The 9830-nt window shown below is 39.9% G+C and overlaps 1 long non-coding RNA gene and 1 pseudogene across 3 annotated transcripts in view; one reads left to right on the top strand and one right to left on the bottom strand.

Moving 5' to 3' along the window:
- LOC143685116 (uncharacterized) overlaps positions 1-9830 on the bottom strand; it is a 99652-nt gene that overhangs the window by 47665 nt on the left and 42157 nt on the right. Inside the window, exon 4 of one of the 3 annotated variants that reach the window (XR_013176382.1) lies at positions 2660-2819. The exons of the other annotated variants lie outside the window; for them this stretch is intronic. This is a non-coding gene — a long non-coding RNA (uncharacterized LOC143685116). The remainder of the gene's footprint in view (positions 1-2659; positions 2820-9830) is intronic. 3 annotated transcript variants of the gene reach the window in all.
- Positions 7403-9528, top strand: LOC143682898 (ankyrin repeat domain-containing protein 27 pseudogene; annotated as a pseudogene).

The following is a 9830-nucleotide window of genomic DNA, read 5'->3' on the forward strand; positions in this document are numbered from 1 at the left end:
CTGCCATGCCAGAGACATGGATTCAATTCCTGGAGCCTGCCCATGCAAAAAATAAAAAAACACTGCCACCTAGTTCCTTACCTCATATAAGCATACAATTAGCAGAATAAAATGGTGATATTTTGTATATCTCCATTACCATCTCATGCATGGACTGTCAGTGCCATCTTGATTATTGGAAATTAAGTCATTAGTGCCTTTGATCTAGTCAGAGTAGAAAACCAACTCCAACAAACAAAACAAAACCAAAAACATTTTTAAGATTCTTATTTTCAAGAGCCACTCCTAGTACCAAACTGTATTAGTTAGGCTTCTCTAGGGAAATAAAACCAAGAGGTAATATCTGTAAACATGAAATTTGGTAAGTGTCACACACAACTGTGGGGATGCACAAGTCCAAATCCTGTAGAGCATGCCTCAAGCTGACAGCTCAAATGAAAATCTTCAATGAATCCCTCAGGAAAGGCTGACTGGCTGAAGCCAAGAAAGAGTCTCTCTTCTGACTTCTCCTTTATAGCCTTCAGCTGATTAGAGGAACTGTCACTAATTGTGGAAGACAGTCACCTTGGCTGACTGCAGATGTAATCAGACATTCATACGATAAACATGCTGATGATTTAACAAACCAGTCTGCACAGGCAGTCTTCTGGTTTATTAACCAGCCATGAAATGTCCTTTGCCGGAATAGTTAGACCAGTGCTTCCCTGACCAGACAATTTGGCACTATCACTTTGTCAAGTTGACACACGAATCTAACCATAAAAGATACAAAAAATACAACACAGTAATACTGGCACTGAGAATTACACAAATGCTTACCTTCACAGAAGTCTTTATTTCTCTATGCGGCTTTTTTTCTATGTCCTTTCCTTTCAGTCTAAAGAACTCCCTTTAGCATTGCTTCTAGGGCAGATCTAGTGATGATGACCTCCCACAGCTTTCATTTATTTGGGAATACCTTAATCTCTCCCTCCTTATTGAAAAAAGTCTTGCCAAATATTAAATTCTTGCTGGTTATTGTTTTCTTTCAATGCTTTAAGTATTTCAACTCACTGTCTTCTTGTCTTCATGGTTTCTTGTGAGAAATCAGCACTTAATCTAATGGTACTCCATTGTACATTGCACATTGTTTTTCTTTTGCAGCTTTCAGAACTCTCTCCTTTTCCTTTGCATTTGACAATTTGATCAGCAGGTGGCAAGGTGTATTTTTCTTCAGATTTTTCTTATTTGGTGCCCTCTGGGCTTCTTGGATGTGCACATTCATATCTTTTCCTATATTTTGGAAGTTTTCTTTAATTATTCCTTTGAATAGTCCATCTTCATCTTTCTCTCTTTTTCTCTTTCTGGGATGCATATAATGCATATATTGGTATGCTTTGTGGTGTCCCATAGTTGACTTAGGCTACTGTCACTTTTAATAATTCTTTTTCCTTTCTGCTCATCAGCCTGACTCAGTTCAAGTGTCTTGTCTTCAAGTTCACTGATTCTTTCTTCTGCCAGCTCCAATCTGGTGTGGAAACCCTCCTGGGAATTTCTCTTTCCAGTAGTTCTGTTCGGTTGTTTGGTTCCTTTTTTAAAATTTCTTTCTTTATTGAGATTCTCATATAGTTCATTCATTGTCTTTTTTATATCCTTTAGCTTTTTCCTGTGTTTTCATTCATCTCTTGGTTATATTGAAGATCTTTTTTTATTTTTTAAAGTCTGTGTCTGGTATGCTCACAGTCTTGTTTTCTTCATTGATGTTTTCTGGACTTTTATCCTTTATCTTTGGATAGTTCTTGTTAACTGTTGGATTTATTCCCTGGAATGTGTGTTTCTTGAATTTGTATTTAGCTAGAGATATGACAGAGGTTTTCTTGAGTGTCAGGAGCTAACAAACTCAAAAACAAACAAAGAAAACAAAAGCAAAAAATGCCTTTCCCAGTCTTTGTAAATTGGTTTTGATTTGGCTGGTATTTAGTCCTCCTACCAATAGGGCCAGAGCAAGGCAAATGCAAAGTGTAGTGCCCTCCCTGTCTTTTCTGAGCCTGCATCTTGTTCTGGGGTTGTGCTTTCTAGTAGCTTAGGAATTCCCTTGTCTACAGAAGAAATTGCTTACTCAATTGTTTCTTACTCTGATTTTGCTGTCTCAAGCAATTTTTTTTCTGGGGGGAAAATTCTGTGAAGGGAGACACACCAGAGAGAAGTTCCTCAAGTCAAACTTTCCCAGTCAGAACAAGGCCAGGGACCCAAAAAGAGAGCTCAGACTTATTCCAAATGGACCTGGGAGGGTCTGAGGGATGGAGTCAAAAGGGTTCTAGAAGCTTCTTCTCCAAATCCTCTAGGCTGTGCTTCCTTGACTCAGCCCTGTTCAGCAGATGTTGCCCTTCTACTCCTCTCCTCAGCTTTAAGGAAGTATACAGTCATTACATCTACACCACTTTTGGCTGGGACTGGTTGGAATAATGACCAGCTCAGAGTTGTGTCTCCAGCATTCCAAAGTAATAATCAAAAGAGGTGATCCCGAATGGAACACACCCATTCTCAATATTGGGGAACTGGGCCTTTATGTCTGTCTCTTGAACCAGCAAATTACGTCGGGGGCCAGACCACACTGCTGCCTGTTGGGAGAGTGGATGATGGGCACTGGCATGTGGAGAGAGCATTTAATGGTATTTACCTTATTTTACCAGCCTCTTCCTCCCATTCTTCCCTGGACACTTTAAAGTGTTCGACTGGACTCTGAAGTTTCAAAATAGTTGATCCAAACTGTTTCTGCCTTTTAAATAGCTGCTCTGCTTGCCAGATTGATTCCTGTAACTTCTTACTCCACCACCTACCTGTAAACAAGGTAGTTTTGAAAGTGTTTCCAATTGCAAAATTTATGACAACATGAGCATGTAAATAAAGTATTAGACTATAAACCACTGATTGAAATAGGAATCTGTGAGTCCATAGGAATAAGGGAAGAGGACAGAGAGAGAGAAAGAAAGCAGGAAGGGAAAGAAAGGAAGAAAACAAAGACAATTATAATCGGGAAGAATAGCTCTCCATTACAATATAAGGCAAGTTATTAATTATAGAAAGGATGATAGAAATAGTAAGTCACTATTTGGCAACAACTATATTAGTAGTTGATTTAAAAATCCCCCAATTCATTCTCTAATTAGGGTAGAGCCCTCCTTTTGTGGCACTAGTGGGAACACTTGGCACAAATGTGCTTTAGGAGATTCTTCAAGGTCTCCCTCTTCTGAGGTCCTACTAGGTGGGTGAACTTTCCACAGCTGCTATGTCCCAACAAGGTGTAAATTCTGGTTATATACAAAGCATCATTGATCAATGGGCAAAGCTTCTTATTACTTTTGAGTCAAACAGAAATGTTAACCACATTGCCAATAACTTCCCCTCCTTATTCCCCCCTTGCCATTTTGTAAGTATCTCAACAATGCCCTCACATTGAGGTCTCTCAGCACTATCCATGATGTCTCAGTTAAGTGGGAACATGTGTCCCTTCCCCTGTTTATACATATTTATAAATATTATTGTAAAATCTAATTTTAAAATAAAGGTCAAACATTTTAGAGGAATTTAACTACTACTTTCTCTTTTTTTCTATAAATCAGACACAACCAAACATTCCATTGTCATAAAAAAAGACTAGAGTTAAATGAGATGCTATCAAATAAGCTATGCCAGAACATCCAAACAGAGGATCAATAAGGAAACAGAGATTTTTGAATAACGTAAGAAATGAACTGGACTTGACAGACATTTACAGAACATTACACCTTACAACAGCAGGATACACATTTTTCTCAAGTGCATGTCATGGATTATTCTCAGGGATAGACCATATGCTGGGTCACAAAGCAAATCTCAATACATTTAAAAAGGATGAAAACATACAAAACACTTTCTCAGATCACAAAAGAATGAAGTTGGAAATCAATAACAGGCAGAGGGCCAGAAAATTCACAAATATATGGAGGCTCAAAACACATTCTTTTTAACAACCGGTGGGTAAAGGAAGAAATTACAAGAGATATCAGCACATATCCTGAGGCAAATCAAAGTGAAAACACAACATATCAAAATTTATAGGATGCAGCAAAGGCAGTGCTGAGAGGGAAATGTATTTTCTTAAATGCCTACATTATAAAAGAAGGAAGAGCAAAAATTGAGGAATTAACTGTTCAATTGGAAGAACTAGAGAAAGAACAGCAAACTAACTCCAAAGCCATCAAAAAGAGACAAATAATGAAGATTAAAGCAGAACTAAATGAAATCTAGACCATGAAAACAATAAACAAAATCAACAAAAACAGAAGTTGGTCCTTTTGGGAAAATCAACACAATACAATACAACCTTAACTAGGTTGACCAAAAATAAAAAAAAAAAAAAGAGAGAGACAGAGGGAAAGAATGCAAATAAATAAAATCAGAAATGGAAGAACAGACATGACCACCGGCCTCTGCAAAAATAAAGGAGGTAATGAGAGGATACAATAAGCAACTAAATGCTAATAAACTAAGCAATGTAGATAAAATGGACAACTTCATAGAAAAGCATGAACAACCAACATTGACTTGAGAAGAAATAGACAACCTCAAAATATCAATAATAAGAGATTGAATCAGTCATCAAGAAGCTCCAAAAATAGAACAGTCTAGGACCAGCTGACTTTATATCTACCAAGCATTCAGGAAAGAATTAGTACCAATCCTGCTCAAACTCTTCAAAAAAGTTGAAGGGAAGGGAAAGCTACCTAACTCACTCTATGAAGCCAACATCACCCTAATACCAAAGCCAGGCAAAGATACTACTAGAAAAGAAAATTACAGACCAATCTCTGTAATGAATATACATGCAAAAATCCACAAACAAGTACTTGCAAATCACATCTAGCAGTATATTAAAAGAATTATACAACATGACCAAGTAGGATTTATTCCAGGTATGCAAGGGTGGTTCAACATAAGAAAATCAATTAGTGTAATACACTGTATCAACAAATCGAAGTGAAACATCACATGATCATCTCGATTGATGAGGAAAAGACATTTGACAAAATTTAACATCCTTTCTTGAAGAAAACACTTCAAAGGGTAGGAATAGAAGGGAACTTCTTCAACATGGTAACGGGACTATATGAAAAACCGACAACTAACATCATCCTCAAAGAGGAAAGACTGAAAGCTTCCTATTCACTGTAGGAAGGGAAACTGAGAGGTTTCCCTCAGAGAGCAGTGTGGCGGTTCCAGAGGAGACTAGGGGTGGGGTTGCCATATGATCCTGCAGCTCCTTTGCTCGGTATATACCTGGAGGAACAGAGTGTGGGGGCATGAATGGACATTTGTACACTGGTGTTTCTGGCAGCAGTGTTGACGATTCACAGCAGATGGAAGTGGTCTAAGGGCACAACGACTGAGGAATGGAACTATTGTGTATGGTGTATGGAACTCTGAGCAGCCACAAGAAGGAATGAAGTTGTGAGACATGCAACTTGGTTTATAAACCTTATGGACTGTATAATGAATGAAATGATAGAAACAAAAAGAGAAATACTATCATGCCTCACTCATATGGGCTAACTATAACATAAAAAGTAAGTAAACTGAAGTCAATGGCATGGGTTATCAGTTTAGGGCATAATATAAAAGATCCTAGATCGTAATTTCTTACAGCAGTCACATATATTCAGGAGTTGTAACTGGTATGTCTAAATTCTTAGATACTGAGCTGTTTATATATAACCTGATCATTCCCAGAAACTTCAAGTATTTGACTCCTAAGACTCAGAGTTACAGCTCTGAAGCTATGAAAGTCAGGACTACCCTATACAGGAACTGCTTAAAAAGTTGAAAAAAAGGGATCAGACTGGGTGGGCCACGGTGGCTCAGCAGGCAGAGTTCTTGCTTGCCACGGTGGAGTCCCGGATTCAATTCCCGTTGCCTGCACATGCAAAAAAAAAAAAAAAGGGGGTGGTGGTGGTGGTATTAGGGATCAGACTTTGATTAGAAATATGAATGAAGATGATCTGGATAGGACTGGGGTAGGCCAGAATATACAGGGTAAAGGATGATATTATCTATATTTTAAAACTCCAACTTTTGCAAGAGACCAAAGGGAGACATTTAGTTGGTGCAAAATTTATATTTTGGGTAGCACATTACCTAATTTAACTTGTGTGGTCAGGTTAGTTGAATACCATCAGTACATAGAATCTTGAATAGCATGTGAGATCTTGTTGGTTTGTCCATCTTAGTATGATGCCCTGATATATCTCCGAGTAATTTGGGCAGTGAATAATGAAGTGGACTGGGGAGAAAGGAGGAAATATTCACATTCCCCATTTGGAGAATTCCTGAAATTCTCACAGCAGTTGGGACAACTAAATCAATAGGCTGAGCCCTCGATCGTGGGGTTCGCCCCTATGAAACTTATTGCTGCAAAGGATAGTCTAAGCCTACTTAAAATTATACCTAAGAGTCACCCCCAGAGAACCTCTTTTATTGCTCAGATGTGGCCTTTCTTTCTAAGCCAGCTCAGCAGATGAAGTCACTTCCTTCCCCACATCGTGGAACATGACTTCCAGAGGTGTAAATCTCCCTGTAATGTGGGACAGAAAGTCTGGGATGAGTGAGGACCCAGCATCAAGAGATTGAGAAAGCCTTCTTGACCAAAAGGGGGAAGAGAGAAATGAGACAAAAAGAAAGTGTCAGTTGCTGAGAGATTTCAAACAGAGTCAAGAGGTTATCCTGGAAGTTATTCTTACACATTATGTAGATATCCCTTTTTAGCTTATGGTGTATTGGAGTAGCTGGAGGGAAGTACCTGGAACTGTAGAGCTGTGTTCCAATAGCTTTGATTTTTGAAGATGATTGTATGAGGATATAACTTTAACAATGTGACTATGTGATTGTGAAAACCCTGTGTTTGATGCTCCTTTTAACCAGGGTATAGAAAGAGGAGAAAAAAACGCATAGATAAAAAGTAAATAATGGGGGGGGGGGATAAGGGATAAAATAAATTGGGTAGATTGAAAAAAATTAGCTATGTCACACATACCAAATCAATTAAATCATAATGAATTTAAAATAATGAAAAGAGTTCAGGGTATGATAAAAGAAACCTGGATTTGAACTCCATTCCACTTGGGCATTTGCTGCATAACTCAGAAAACTAGATTTTTAAGTGCTAATAAATTTCATTACCTTTTGAGTTCCTCACAAGTTATGTTGAGATTTAAATTAAATAATGTATATGTTATCCTAAAAAAAATTCTAGCATTGAATAGGCACTCAAATTCATACAGGTTAAGCACAAATGTCTGAACCTAGGGGAGAGGAGGTGCTAAAGTTTTGGGATGGGCAGGAGTGAAACTATGTAACCTTTCTGTGAAGCTTGCTTTGGCCGTCAGAAATCCATATGGCTCTGTATGATGCCGACCTCCTTAAAATTCCTTTCTATCTGACTCTTCAGAAGTGGTGTCCCACCTTGTGCAGTCAAGTGGCCAAAATCCATGGAATCGTCTTAGTACCCTAAAGGAAGGCTGTCAAGCAATATTCAGTCTACATGTCAGTTTGAGTCCTACATTTTGATCCCAGTGGAAGAGCATTTTCAGACTTCAAATGAAAAGGATGTCTCTTTCCAAGGAAACAGGATCATATTAGGAGCCTGTTTTGCTTATCTTCTCTCAGTCTCCATTTTCTTCAAAAAAACTTTCTACAATGAAAAAGAAAGTTTCAGCATACGGTGTATAGACCATCCTTTGGAAAACACAGAAAATTCTGAAGAGCCTTCAAAACCCTCAGATCCTTTTTCCCTGAAAACCACTGAATATATGAGAGTGTTTTGGGGAAGACATGCAGAAAGTTCTGACGGGAACATTGCCTCTTTCCATGGAACATTCAGAGAGTGAAAGAGCCTTCCTCACCACATAGACTCTGTGAATGCTCTCTGTACCAGATGCCTCCAGCAGCTGCTGAGGGACTCTCACTTGAAAATGTTCTCCAGGCAGGAGGCCCAGATGAACTTGATGAAGTAGGCAGTAGAGACATATGTCCATCATGATATTTATGATCTGATCTTTAAATATGTGGGGACCATGCAGGCAGGTGAGGTCTTTAACCAAATCACAAGAAGCCTTCAGGATCTTCAGCAGAAAGATATTGGTGGGAAGCCTGAGTTCAGCTTCAGCCTACCTCATGCAGAGAGAACTAGGAGTTAGCTGAACAAATGTACCTCCCCAGGGCAGAAGCTGATTTGTTTGTGAAAGACGGTGCAGCTAATTATGCAGTCTCCAAGCCAGAGAGCTAACTTGGAGACCGTGTATGCTGATGATCAGTCCTGTTATATCTGCTTGTGGCTTGTGAAGACAGAGATCCCTAACCGGATGGCAAATTTCAGTTACATCAGAAACGTCCGATTTAGCAACTCAGCAAAAGATGAATGGGGACACTGCCTGATCTCAGTTGAGGCTGCAGTTGAATACATTCCACAAGGAAACCTCCCCGTAAAACCACCCGAGTATGAGGGCTTTGGCTCATTCAGCAAGGAATGAGCTTACTGTCTCAAATGACTTCAACTCCCATTAACTGCTTATTCAAACACATTGCTTCAGGGAACCAGAAAGAAGTGGAAAGACTTCTGAGACAGGAAAACTGTGATAAAGACGCCATCCAAGAGATGTGTTACCCACTGTGTTTCTTTGATGACTGTGGAAAGCTCATCTCTGGGAGGCTGAATGATCTTTCAGTTTCACTCCATTCTCCAGGGATGACAGAGGTCATACACCATGGTACGTGCTGCCCTCTGTGGGCAAGCCTTCCTCATTGCCTTCCTGGTTTCCAAAGGCCACTGACTATCACGGTGCAACTCCTCTGTACCTAGCATGCCAGAAGGGCTGGCAGAGCGTGACACGCCTGCCGTTGTAAGACAAAGCCAGCGCCAAACTGCACGACAACAACAGCAACATACCCCTCCACCTGGCCTGCACCGATCATCACAAAGACTGTGTGAAGGAGATGGTGTACTATCATGTGCACTCATGCATACCGGAGAGTGGCAATGAGAAAGGAGACATTCCCCTGCACAAAACTGTGCGTTGGGGTTACCAGGGCATCAAAGAAACATTGCTACAAAATGAAGCATCCACAGGGATCCAGAACAGAGTGACAGAAACACCACTCGAATGTGCATTAAATTCAAAGATTCTGTCTGTGATGAAAACCAACTGTCATCTCTCCTTGGGAAAACAGCTGAAGTCTTCTGAGGTCTCTGCTGCATTCAGTCAATGCTCTGTGATGTGTCCCTAATCTTACTGAAGACACTTTGCATCAGCCTGAGGCAAAGAGGCACAGTGAAACAGGATAACCTGCCAGACCAGAGCAGATCTCAGACTGATGATGACCAAGGAAGGAAGGACCAGCCCCAAAGGCCTGCACTGGAACAAGCTGCTCCTAGGAACTGCGACTGCTCTGCAGACGCCGGATGAACAAGGCCACTGGAGCCAAGAGCCCAAAGACTGCTGGCAGCCTAATACTCCCCAGTCTTAACAGTAATAAGGAATTTTTCAATTTGCTGCCAAAAAGTGGATACTCAATAAGAAGACCCCAAGCATGTACGTAGCTTTGAACTAAGTGTACTTTCAAAAAACAGGCTTTGGTGAGTATGTCTTCAGCAGAAAGTTCTGAAAAGCTTTTCTGTAAGACAGTGGCTGAGGGAAAGAGTGCAATAAAAATGAACACCTCTTTCCTCTTTAAAGCTAATGAATGCACTTGAAAAGGAATGCCAAAAGTTTCAAGTGGCCAGATCCTTAAGTCTAGAGTGCATATTTCTTTTTAAATGT

This window comes from Tamandua tetradactyla, chromosome 5 (genome assembly GCF_023851605.1).
Source record: "Tamandua tetradactyla isolate mTamTet1 chromosome 5, mTamTet1.pri, whole genome shotgun sequence".
Classification (NCBI taxonomy): domain Eukaryota; kingdom Metazoa; phylum Chordata; class Mammalia; order Pilosa; family Myrmecophagidae; genus Tamandua; species Tamandua tetradactyla.